The sequence below is a fragment of the Dicentrarchus labrax genome, unplaced genomic scaffold, assembly GCF_905237075.1.
Source record: "Dicentrarchus labrax unplaced genomic scaffold, dlabrax2021, whole genome shotgun sequence".
Taxonomy (NCBI): domain Eukaryota; kingdom Metazoa; phylum Chordata; class Actinopteri; family Moronidae; genus Dicentrarchus; species Dicentrarchus labrax.
In genome coordinates, this window is record NW_026136701.1 from 1,489,123 (window position 1) to 1,502,159 (window position 13,037).

Below are 13,037 nucleotides of genomic sequence, written 5' to 3' on the forward strand. Positions count from 1 at the left end.
GGAACATCTTATTTCCGTCCACAGTACTTAAAGGAAATCCAGTTATTTAATAGTAATTAAGTGAAGGTAGCTGTAGTAAATTAGTTCCTCAGGCCAAACATTTTACTCACAGAGAATGTGAGCAGATTTCAGTCTGTTTACATGGTTTGGCCCACATACAACAAACCAACTATGCCAACTGAATTTCTTTACCAGAAATGACCAATAGCCTCACTTTTGATCTAGTCTACTTGTGGTCTGAAAAAACCCTTTAAATCAGTTACTCCGTTCTAATCTCCTTCCATTTTTAGCATGATAGACTGTAACCTTTGCTTTCAGTCCAAAATGAGTCGCAGAGAGAAAGAGAGAGAGAGAGGGAGAGAGAGAGAGAGTAACAAGAAACCATCTCATGACTGCATCAGATAAACATGACCTCAGTCAAGTCTGAACTAGCCGAACCTACATTCTCACAGGAACACAGCACTTTATGAAGCTGTGTAGAGTTTTTCAGGAGTGAACAAAGTTAGATGACAGGCACCATTCACGCTTTTATAACATCAATATGACTTTGAAGTCAGTAATTTCTTGTTGTTTTTTTACCTTTATTTATTCATGAAAGGTTCACTGAGAAGTTTGCAGGAACACCCTGATCACAGTTGTTACCTGGAAGCGTAACCACAGTCGGATCAACTCGCAAAAGTATCTCAGTGTTGGTAATGAGGGAGGGGCAAGTGCTGCTTCACCCAGATTTATCCTGCCGGTCCGGGGGGATTGAAATTGTGACATTCACAAGCTTGCTTCTCTAACTTTTAGTTCACCACTGCAACCACTTCCATAAATATTTACATATGTTTCTTTAATGATCTTGTGACCCCTCAGATTTATCTTGGAACCACTTAATTAAAGACAGCTCACTTCAAATTAAATTCATCATGAAATGCATGCTGTAAATGTTAAAGGCATAATTGAAATGAAAATGTATAATATTTATAATCACATTTAAATGTATTCATTTATTAATAAAGTAAATAACTGAAATTTTTTTTAATTATAAAACAGACACCAGACTTGTAATGCATATGAAGAATTTGTCACATTATGCACCTCTGCTTCCTGCATAAATATAGATGATAAATGTGTAATTGTTTTACAGTGTTTTTATTTTGCTACTAACAATATGTGTGCCTTCCGATGAAGGCTGTGTTCCATATTAGGGTGTCTTTACAGTGCTTGTAAGGGTTTTGCTGTTTCAGACTGTATACATGTGTCCATTTTGATTACTCTTGAATGAAGACTGGAGCGTGCGTGAGATGTTGACTTTAGCCCTACTTACTGTTAACCCTTCATATACCCAGAGGAACAAAACAAAATAAGAAACCCTGTTCTTTGAGATGATCCAATTGTTACACACTCCCAAGGCAGTCAGGATGTTATGAAAGCTCAGCTCATCTAAACACTCCATTCCAACTTCAACATCACACATCTGCTCAACAACATAAGAATAACATGAAACTTCCCTGGAAAATGTGTGTGTGAGCAGGGTGGGAAGTCTGGTCTGAATTTGACTTCTGACTACGTTACACTTCATCCATTACACAATAAACCTTCATAAACAGCATTCCTCACTGCCTGACTCTGCTCGTGATCATGCTGTAGAGACACTGACATGATGTGGTGGAATGCACATCACCAAGCTAGAAACTCATATTTATCAAACGTATGAGAATTACATTTTTCTAAAGAACATACAGTAAACATCTTTTTACAAAGACAACTTTTTCATATTAGCATTTTGCATTTGCTCACAAACTGAGTCGTGATGGTCATCTCCATTTTGATTATTCCATGTTGTGAAACACTGTTGTAGGGGTTTCTAGGTCTCTGGTACTCAACATTTCTGGGTTTATGTTGCTTGCAAGTCGCCTATATTAGAAGAAATCGTTGTTCACATTAAATAACTGTTGTAACTCACATTAAATTCACATTGGTGGCACCACTCTTTAAAAAAGGAAAACTGATTAATTGCCAATTAATTGATTTAGTCTCAATCTGAAGGTTGCAATGGAGTTCTTGACTTGTGTACCATGACTGTATATTTCCCACACACAAACCACACAACTACTAACAACTAACAAGACACAAACTATGCACACAATAACTACCACTAACTACATACATAATTTTAACTACTAACCAACATATATACATAGATAACCATGAATAACTATAAATAAATGCAAGGAATACTTGTTGGTTAATCCCCGGCTCCACCCGCTACATGTCGAAGTATCCTTGAGCAAGATACTGAACCCCAAATTGCTCCCGATGCTGTGTCATCAGTGTGTGAACTTATAGAAAGGCCCTCCGTAATGCCAGAGGAGCCTATTATTCAGCACTAATAGAAGAAAATAAGAACAACCCTAGGTTCCTCTTCATCACTGTAGCCAGGCTGACAGAGAGTCACAGCTCTATTGAGCCACATATCCCCATAAACTTAAGTAGCAACGACTTTATGAGCTTCTTTTATAATAAAATTATTACTATTAGAGAGAAAATTAGTCACCAAATGCCCTCAACAGGTATCACTGGCTCTCCAAGTTCAGGAACTTTAACTAATGTAAAATCAGATATATATTTAGAATGTTTTTCTGCTATCGATCTTCATCAGTTGACTTCAATAATTTCTTCATCAAAGCCATCAAATTGTCTATTAGACCCGATCCCAACTAGGCTGCTTAAAGAAGTTGTTCCCTTAATTGGCACTTCTTTACTGGATATGATTAATCTTTCTTTATTATCAGGATATGTACCACAGTCCTTTAAAGTAGCTGTAATTAAACCCCTTCTTAAAAAGCCCACTCTTGACCCAGGGGTTTTAGCCAACTATAGACCAATTTCTAACCTCCCCTTCCTCTCTAAGATTCTGGAGAAAGTAGTCGCCAAAGAGTTGTGTGACTTTCTACATAACAATAGTTTATTTGAGGATTTTCAGTCAGGATTTAGAGTTCATCATAGCACAGAGACAGCTCTGGTTAAAGTTAATAATGACCTTCTGATTGCTTCTGACAATGGACTTGTCTCTGTACTTGTATTATTAGATCTTAGTGCTGCATTTGACACAATTGACCATAATATTCTTTTACAGAGACTTGAGCATCAAATTGGCATTAAAGGAACCGCCCTAAGCTGGTTTAAGTCATATTTATCAGATCGTTCTCAGTTTGTACATGTTAACGATGAATCTTCAATAAATACTACAGTTAGTCATAGAGTTCCACAAGGTTCTGTTCTTGGACCAATACTATTTACTTTATATATGCTCCCTTTAGGCAACATTATTAGGAATCACTCCATTAACTTTCACTGTTATGCAGATGATACGCAGTTATATCCATCGATCAAGCCCGATGAAATTAATCAATTATCTAAATTACAAACATGTCTTAAGGACATAAAATCCTGGATGAGCTGCAATTTTCTGATGTTAAACGAAATTCTTGTACTTTGCCCCAAAAACCTTAGAGACTCATTGTCTAAAGATATAGCTACTCTAGATGGCATTGCCTTGGCCTCTAGCACCACTGTCAGGAATCTTGGAGTTATCTTTGATCAGGATTTGTCATTTAATTCCCACATAAAGCAAACCTCCAGGACTGCCTTCTTTCATTTACGTAATATTACAAAAATTAGACACATCCTATCACAGACAGATGCAGAAAAACTAATCCATGCATTTGTTACTTCTAAGCTGGATTACTGCAACTCTTTATTATCAGGCTGCCCCAATAAGTCCATTAAGATGCTCCAATTAATTCAGAACGCTGCAGCACTGACAGGAACTAGAAAAAGAGATCACATCTCTCCTGTACTAGCTTCTCTGCACTGGCTCCCTGTAAAATTTAGAATAGAATTTAAAATCCTCCTCCTTGCCTACAAAGCTCTTCATGGTCAGGCCCCTTCATATCTTAAAAAGCTCATAGTACCCTATTACCCCTCTAGAACATTGCGTTCTCTGAATGCAGGGCTACTTGTGGTTCCTATAGTCTCAAAAAGTAGAACAGGAGCCAGAGCCTTCAGTTACCAAGCTCCTCTCCTGTGGAACCAGCTTCCAGTTGTGGTTCGGGAGGCAGACACCCTCACCACATTCAAGAGTAGGCTTAAGACGTTCCTTTTATAAAGTGTATAGTTAGGGCTGGATCAGGTGAGTCCTGAACCATCCCTTAGTTATGCTGCTATAGGCCTAGACTTCCTCTCTCTCTCTGCACTCATTCATGTCCCATTAATGCATGTTACTAACTTCACTTCTTCCCCGGAGTTCTTGTGCTTTCTTGTCTCGCAGGTTCTCATGGATCCTGGTGGTGCCTCCTGCCATGGTCCTGCTTGACTCCCATTGCCAATATCACTGATATTATTGCTATTATTATTATTAATATTATTACTACAGTTACTATTATTACTATTGTCACTGCTCATTGTCCCCCATCGTTGCTGCTGTCGTCATCATCATCTTCTTCATGTTCATCATCATCAGTCACTACTATTAGTGTAGTTGTTGCTACTGTTGTTGCTACTGTTGTTGCTGTGCAACTGTCTGTCTGTCTGTCTGTCTGTCTCTGTCTCTCTCTCTCTCTCTCTCTCTCTCTCTTCTCTCACCCCAATTGGTCGAGGCAGACGACCACCCACCTAGAGTCGAAGGATCTGTCCGAGGTTTCTGCCTCTTAACAGGCAGTTTTTCCTTGCCCCCGTCGCCAAGGTCTTGCTCATGGTGGTACTGTTGGGTCTCTGTAAATGTTATAAGGAGTTCGGTCTAGACCTGCTCTATTTGAAATGTGTCCTGAGATAACTTCTGTTATGAATTGGCGCTATACAAATAAAATCGAATTGAATTGAAAAAATTGAATGTGTATGAATGAGTTAGTTTCTGTTTGATGGACTTTGCCATCACTGTGTGAATGTGTGTGAAAGGGTGAATGTGGCATGTAGTGTAAAAGAGCTTTGAGTGGTCGGAAGACTAGAAAGGCGCTATATAAGTACAGGTCCATTTAAGATTTACCATTTACTATAAAGGCATGAATAGAATTATGACTACAACTCAATCAATCGATGACTAAATGGAAAGCAGGGTAAGATATAGCAGTAAATGATGGGAAAGTCTCACCATATGACCCGCTGAGTTGTTAGGATGCATGAGTGAACTACTTTGAGTAATTTCCTATTATTAGATTGATTTGACCTTCTATTTTAACATTTCTAAATTAGGCTTTTATCAATAGCTTGGTAAAAAAACACACACACACACACACACACACACACACACACACACACACACACACACACTGATCAGCCATAACTTTCTGACACTATAACATTGTACCATATACACACAGAATGAATCATGTGCAGCGTCCGACAGTATGTGCCCTCTGATGTTATTAGCTGTGGTCCACTGAGCTCTTCAGTGAGAGCATGTCTGATGCAGTTTCTCTGTGTTTGCTGCACTCTGGTGGCTGCTTGTTGAACCAGTATGTGAATCATACAGATACATTATTATGTACAAGCATCTACTGTGGTAGAAGAAAGTAGCTTTTCACTGTCCGACTGTCCAAAGTAGTGTATGGGTTAAATATGTTTTTGCTATAGAGGGGCACCTATAGTGTTATATTTTGAGTCAAATACTGACTGGGAGTTGTCTCAAGAGGTTCCTGTAGTAACACCTAGATGATTAGGTCATTTTTATAAAAATAGTTTTTGTCATATTTGTTGAAACTTTAACTATATCCTGACAGTAGAACATGATACAGATAATCTGTGAAAAAATCAAGTTCCTCTGGATCCTCCTAGTGCTCCTAATGTGAGAATCCACCAGGCCTGAACGAAAACAACCAATCAGAGCCAAGAATAGTATTTGATTGTTTCACATTCGCCCTTTCATACACATTCACACACCGATCCTCAACATCGGGAGCAATTTGGGGCTCAGTATCTTGCTCAAGGACACTCAACATGTGTGCCGGAGGAGCCTGGGATTGAATCAACAACCTTCCGATTAGGGGAGGACCCACTCTGCCTCTGAGCCACAGCCGCCCATCAACTGTTGTTAGCAATGTTTCAAGCAGCACTAGACAATATTTTACAGGCGATGGATCAAATCACTATGTGTAATGTGAAAGTTGTCATTGTAGCGACGACCCCACAAAGAGTTATCACTGATACCGTTCCCACCAGCTCTATGGAGCCTTTTCAGCCTTTTACCAATAAACCCACTGTACACTGGCTTCTCAGCCCCAAAACACTCAGCTAGAGACTACATTTCAGCTTCAGTCAGGCTTACAACATCTCTCTCTCTCAAACACACACACAGTGTGGCAGTGGCCCCTTGGTTTCCATGGCTACCATCGTCACCACGTTAATCTGGAGCAACCAGAGGCACTTATGGAGAAGCAGTTGAGATGTATGAGCCATTTACATTCTGTCTCTCTGTGTTTGTGTCTCTGACACACACACACCCCCTACCCTCCCACACACACATACACACCTACACACACACACACACACACACACACACACACACACACACACACACTTTGCTGTAAGGGCATTAAGTACTCAGGATGCTTTATTGGCCCATAACCTTTTCAAATATTATTTTATTATATTGGCATTTTGCCATTTATTATAGTCTTATTATTATAGGGTAAATGCTAATGGTACTTGTATAGCACCTTTCTCGTCTTCCTCAAAGCGCTTTTCTACTACGTGCCACATTCACCCTTTCACACACATTGAACTCCGAACACAAACTAACTCATTCATTCACATTCACACACCGATGACACTTCATCGGGAGCAATTCAGTATTGCTCAAGGACACTTCGACATGTGGCAGGAGGAGCCGGGAATCAAACCAACAACCTTCTGATTAGTGGATGACCCGTTCTCCCTCTGAGCCACAGCCGCCCCTACAACCGTGTTTACACACCACTCAAAATTCTTCACACTTGCTTCTAATGGTGAGTGACCCTTTGTGCAGCCATAAGTAATTGTGGGGATCTCAACCATTATTCCACCTCTGGGCCATACATGTAACAATTACTCTGATACTCACTCTATGACCTACTCAATACAGTGAGTCATAGAGTGAGTATCAGACATCCCACAGATAGATATGGAGTTATTTTAGTGCCAGCACAAAGTTAATCCGAATTTCACTGTTTTGAATTTTAAATGTTCAAACGTAATATTGTAGGCCTATGCAAAAGTTAAAATTGTATCTCACAGTTCGAAATGGAATCTACAGCTTGAGATTGCATTTAACTGGTATTGATTTCAAATTGTGAGTATTGTTTCAAATTCAGTTAAAAATTCAGGTTTATTTTAAGAATGTGTGCTTGAAAAAAAACAAATGCTAAATACTCCGATCAACCATAACATTGTGAGCACTGACTGGTGAAGTGAATATTACTGATTATCTGGTTATCATGGCTCCTGTCAGTGGGTGGGATATATTAAGTGGTAATGGTAAATGGACCTGTACTTGTATAGCGCCTTTCTAGTCTTCCAACCACTCAAAGCGCTTTTACACTACGTGCCACATTCACCCTTTCACACACATTCACTCAGCAATGGCAAAGTCCATCAAACAGGAACTTACACATTCACACACCGATGCACAATTCGGGGTTCAGTATCTTGCTCAAGGATACTTCAACATGTGGCGGCAGGAACTGGGGATCGAACCAATTAGACAGCAAGTGAACATTTTGTCCTCAAAGTTGATGTGTTAGAACAGGAAAAATGGGTCAGAGCATCTCTAAACCTGCAGCTCTTGTGGGGTGTTCCCTGTCTGCAGAGGTCAGTACCTATCAAAAGTACTCGAAGGAAGGAAAAGTGGTGAACCGGAGACGTAGGGAGTGAATGCTGGCCCGTGTGGTCCGATCCAACAGACGAGCTACTGTAGCTCAAACTGCTGAAACAGTTAATGCTGGTTCTGATAGAAAGGTTTCAGAACACACAGTGCATCACAGGTTGTTGGTATGGGGCTGCAGAATATTATGACCACCAGGGTGCCCAGGTAGTCACAATGTTATGCCTGATTGGTATACATTGATGTTAGTGCTAATACACTTAACTTTAGCTATGAAGTTCAGCAGGTCAATATTGTGGGGAGTACCAGAAAAGTAATATAACTAGAAGTGTAACAAAAATACTGTCGGCAGGGAGTAATAAGTAATGCTATTACTTTTGAAAAGAGTAATAAGTAATAAATTACTATTTTCAGGTTACTAACCCAACACTGTCATCAACAGAGGGTGCTGCACAATGCACAATGAGCTGTAGAATATGACATGACCACTTTAGTTCCCAAGGATAACCTGCTATTTTTTGGTTCCAGCTGGAAACCAACTTGCCAGGCGGGTTGTACAGTAATCAGAAGGTTGGCGGTTCGATCCACGGCTCCTCTCGCTGTCGAAGTCTCCTTGAGCAAGACACTGAACCCCAAATTGCTACCGGTGCTGTGCATCGGTGTATGAGTGTGTATGAATGATTAGTTGGCACCTTGCTTGACAGCAACTGTCATCAGTGTATGAATGTGTGTGAATAGGGTGAGTGTGGCATGTAGTGTACAGCGCACTGAGTGGTCGAAAGACTAGAAAGGCGCTATATAAGTACAGTCTATTTACAATTTACCATGTCTGTTTGGTGGAGGAAGATGCTGCATGTGTGCATCTTATGCCATAAAATTATTCTAAAAACATAAACTCCTGTCCCTCCTCACTCCTGTGATGTGTCCTGTAGTGGCAGTAGGTGTGTCTGTCTGAGAGACATCCACCACGGCCACACATGGCTTTTATACTTTGTTTCCAGAACAACCGTCCACACGGCCGGATTCTGTGTGAGAGTCTATGATGACAAGGATGCTGTCTCTGTAGCCTGGTTTTCCACCGTTGCTAGGTAACAGTGTGGGGGTTTGCCCACATGACAGCACAGAGCCTCAGAAGCTGTGTAAGGGTGTGTATGTGTGTGTGTTATGGCAGAGAAACAGCACTGTCTTTCAGTAAAGCAGGCACATACTTACTGACTCTTGACACGTTTCCTCCTCTCTTTCCTCTCCATCTGTGCACACCACCCTGACCAGTTTAGGTGTTTAAGATTTTTAGATTTGCTTTTTTCTTGAAGGAAGCAATACAGAGCTAAATGGCCTCCAACAAATATATTTAAGCCTTGTTTAAGTTCTCCTCCTGCTCGGAAACATTCAAATAAGCAAATGGAACCTTGCAATAGCATCCAATGCATCCAATGTGTCTGCATGTTCCATGACAGTGCAGGCTGGGAATTCCATCCAAGTCCAAAGTCACACGGCTAAAGAGTGGTGTTAGGCTTGTAAGGCTCTAGTGTTTAAACCCAGTCTTGGTCTAGAGCAGGTGGGTCCAAACCTTTCATGCTAGAGAGTCACTTGGGGAAAAAGTCCTGGGCCATGAGCTTTTAAAGAAACTATGTGAATAAGCATGTTTCAAGCAAGAGTCAAGTTGGCTTCAGACAAAGGCTAGAAAAATTTTAGTCAGAGAGACTAGAGGGTTTCAGTCCTAAACCATCCCTTAGTTATGCTGCTATAGGCCTAGACTATCGGGGGATTTCCCATGGTGCACTGAGCTCCTCTCTTCCTCTCTCTCTCTCTTTCTGCACTCATTCATGTCCCATTCTTGTGCTTTCTCGTCTCGCAGGTTCTCATGGATCCTGGTGGAGCCTCCTGTCATGGTCCTGCTTGACTGCCATTGCCAATATCACTGATATTAGTGTTATTATTATTATTACTATTATTATTATTACTACAGTTACTATTATTACTATAATCACTGCTCATTGTCCTTCATTGTTGTTGTCATCGTCATCATCTTCTTCATGTTCATCATCATCAGTCACTACTATTAGTGTAGTTGCTGTGCACCTGTCTGTCTGTCTGTCTGTCTGTCTGTCTGTCTCTCTCTCTCTCTCTCTCTCTCTCTCTCTCTCTCTCTCTCTCTCTCTTTCTCTCTCTCTCACCCCAACTGGTCGAGACAGACCACCACCCACCTAGAGCCGAAGGATCTGTCCTAGGTTTCTGCCTTTTAACAGGCAGTTTTTCCTTGCCCTTGTCACCAAGGTCTTGCTCATGGTGGTACTGTTGGGTCTCTGTAAATAATGTTATAAAGAGTACGGTCTAGACCTGCTCTATTTGAAAAGTGTCCTGAGATAACTTCTGTTATGAATTGATGCTATACAAATAAAATGTATATAATAAAATAGCATCCATTAACTTTAAAAAACATTACATCACATCTACACTCATCACCAAAACCAGATGGCCACCTACTGTTCTTTAACCTTTTCACCCCTCTATGTGCTCTTGACATCCTCCTCTCTCTCTTTCTCTCCCTCTCTTAATTTCTGTCTCTCTGTGTGTTCATACAGTAACTGATTTGTTACATGACATTACATTTATTTAGCTGATTTTCAGAGTTGAGTGTGAAGTTGGTTGCATTCTCACTTTGCAGCATCTAACTTCTTTGATTAGATAGAGATCAAACACACACCACTCCCCAAAGAGGCACATATGATCACATTTGCTTTGGTTCAGCTCTCCCTAATGCATACTCACAGAAGCATGCAGACATACACACCTACACATGGTGATTAACTGAGACTACAGATAGAGTAGGGAAATTTGATGAATGAAATATCTTGTATCAGGAAGCACTTTATGGATAAATGATTACCTCAATTGGTGTCACAAGGATGAGGAACAATCTGGTGTTTGATTGTAAAGATGAAATTATGATCCATAAATTATTCAGATGATCAGCATTAACTCCCAGGCAGGACTGTTCCATCCTTGTCATGGATATTTTTCACAATTGCTAAAACACTAAACCCCATCATGATCAGGCCTGGCATCCCATCTATGTCATGGTTTGGTCAGTTTTCACCCTGCCTTCTAGATACATGCAGAGGTAGGAAGTAACAAAGTACAAACACTTCTGGTGAAGTCTGGTGAAGGCAATTTCTATAAGGTCTGCATTACAAACTGATGGTGTGGAGTATGAAAGATTTACCAGGCAGGGAGAGTCTAATCAATATCTTGTTCTATATCCAGGACAAAAAATCTCGGCCTCTTCTGCACCAATTTGGTGCATTTTGTTTTAACCCGTCTCTTACAAATCCACCAATTTGTGCAGTACAATCCTACGGAGTACCCTTTAATTGGAGGATTTAGGACCCTTGCTCAAACCATAAAAAACAACCCCAGAGCAAAAGTACACAAACTTTGAACATATATTATATATTTCCAATATATTTTTTTCTTTTCTTCATCCTCATCCCACCCCGTTACAAGACAACCACAGCAAAAAGGCATGTTCTTGAATAAAAATGTGAATGCTACAGTAGGTCATTTTTATAAAAAAATATTTTTTAGTCATATTTGCTGGATTTTCACTGGTGCAATGTATTAAAGATAGTTGATTGTTGAGTCTTATTCCCAGTGCTTCAAATATCAACGCTGGGAATGAGACTCAACAATCAAGTATCTTCAATCCTTTAACCCAAAGCGTCTTTCTGTCTTTCCTCGCTCTGATTGGTTGTTTTCGTTCAGGCCCGGTGGATTCTTGCAAATACCACTAGAAGCACTAGGAGGAGCCAGAGGAACCAGCTTTTTTTCACAGATTCTCATATAGTCTTATATACTACTTTCTGGGTATAGTGAAATTTCTTCTATAGTCTTTGTATAGTGAAAGTTATTTTTATGAAAGTTACCTACTGCGGCCTTAAAAGTAAAAAAAAAAGCTATAGAGGTTTCATGTGTTAGGTGTTTATCAGCCAGCAATCTGTGGTTCAGAGGTCGTTCCTTAATCGGAAGGTTGTGGGTTCGATCCCCGGCTCCTGGTGCCACATGTCGAAGTATCCTTGAGCAAGATACTGAACCCCCAATTTGCTCCTGATGCCGTACATCGGTGTGTGAATGTGTGTGAATGTTAGTTTCTGTTCGATGGTGTTCGAAAAGCGCTTTGAGTGGTCAGAAGACTAGAAAGGCGCTATACAAGTACAGGTCCATTTACCATCCATTTACCAATGGTTACCAACCCTGGTTTGCTGTTAAGTGGGAAGCTGTCAATGTGGTCTGTCTGGCAAACTGGCCCTTTAATGGACGGACCACTCCATTCACATTCATAGGGGAGAACTGACTGGCTAACAATTAGACATACTCAATTTATTACAAGAAATAAAAGGAGTCATAGGGACATGCCTACGGAGATCACATAGAAAGGCTAAATATCACAGTGTAATGGCTAACAGTGGATGTGAAATGCAGTGAAGGAGCAGTCAGGCCCTGTCTGCTCTCCCGTTCAGCTGCATCTATCTGTCTCATTGCAGAGACTAAGCTGCTGGCAGCTGCATCAAGGTGGCCAGCCTTAGTAGAATAATACGCGGAAAAGATGAGATTTCAAACTTCAAAATAAAAGTACGAGGACATTAAATATATAACTGGAAAGCTTCTATTCCTGTTTACCAATCTGTTTTATTCACTATACTATATTCACAAGCAGTGGCGTGCACAGACTTTTTGAAGGTCGGGGCGGAAAGAAAAAAAGGGGCACATATAGCGCGTCCTCACCACTGTAGAGGGCACTTTAGCATGCTTTTTTCAACAATTGGGCCATGAGGGGGATATGAAATATCTGTAAAATATGTCACTTAGTCAGGGGTCGTCAGTTTACTCGTTGATAGAAAAAGGGTTTCTAAAGGCTTGGCAACCACTGTGCTAAATGTTCATTTTAGACCAAACTCTTATTGTGAAAGTTGTGACCGGAAGCGCCAGTGTTGCCGCCGTGCAGTGTGACAGCGGCGCTGCTGGCTGGGAACAGGATGCTGTCAGGCCGAACAGACGCACCGACCTAACGGAGAGAAACCGCAGCAGCATCCTTTGTTTTCTGGAGCTGGACATCCAGGTAAGGACGGCTTGCTAGCTCAGTTGTGTTGCTAACCTGACCGCCTGCCTGAACCACAACGACCGAAACGTTACT

At 40.8% G+C, this 13,037-nt stretch overlaps 1 protein-coding gene across 3 annotated transcripts in view; it reads left to right on the forward strand.

Moving 5' to 3' along the window:
• Positions 1-12,848: 12,848 nt before the first annotated feature.
• The window catches only part of fam110b (family with sequence similarity 110 member B), a 51,466-nt gene continuing 51,277 nt past the window's right edge, over positions 12,849-13,037 (forward strand). For all 3 annotated transcript variants that reach the window (XM_051411580.1, XM_051411576.1, XM_051411577.1), the window contains exon 1: positions 12,849-12,962. The gene's annotated coding sequence lies outside the window, so the exon portion shown is untranslated. The remainder of the gene's footprint in view (positions 12,963-13,037) is intronic.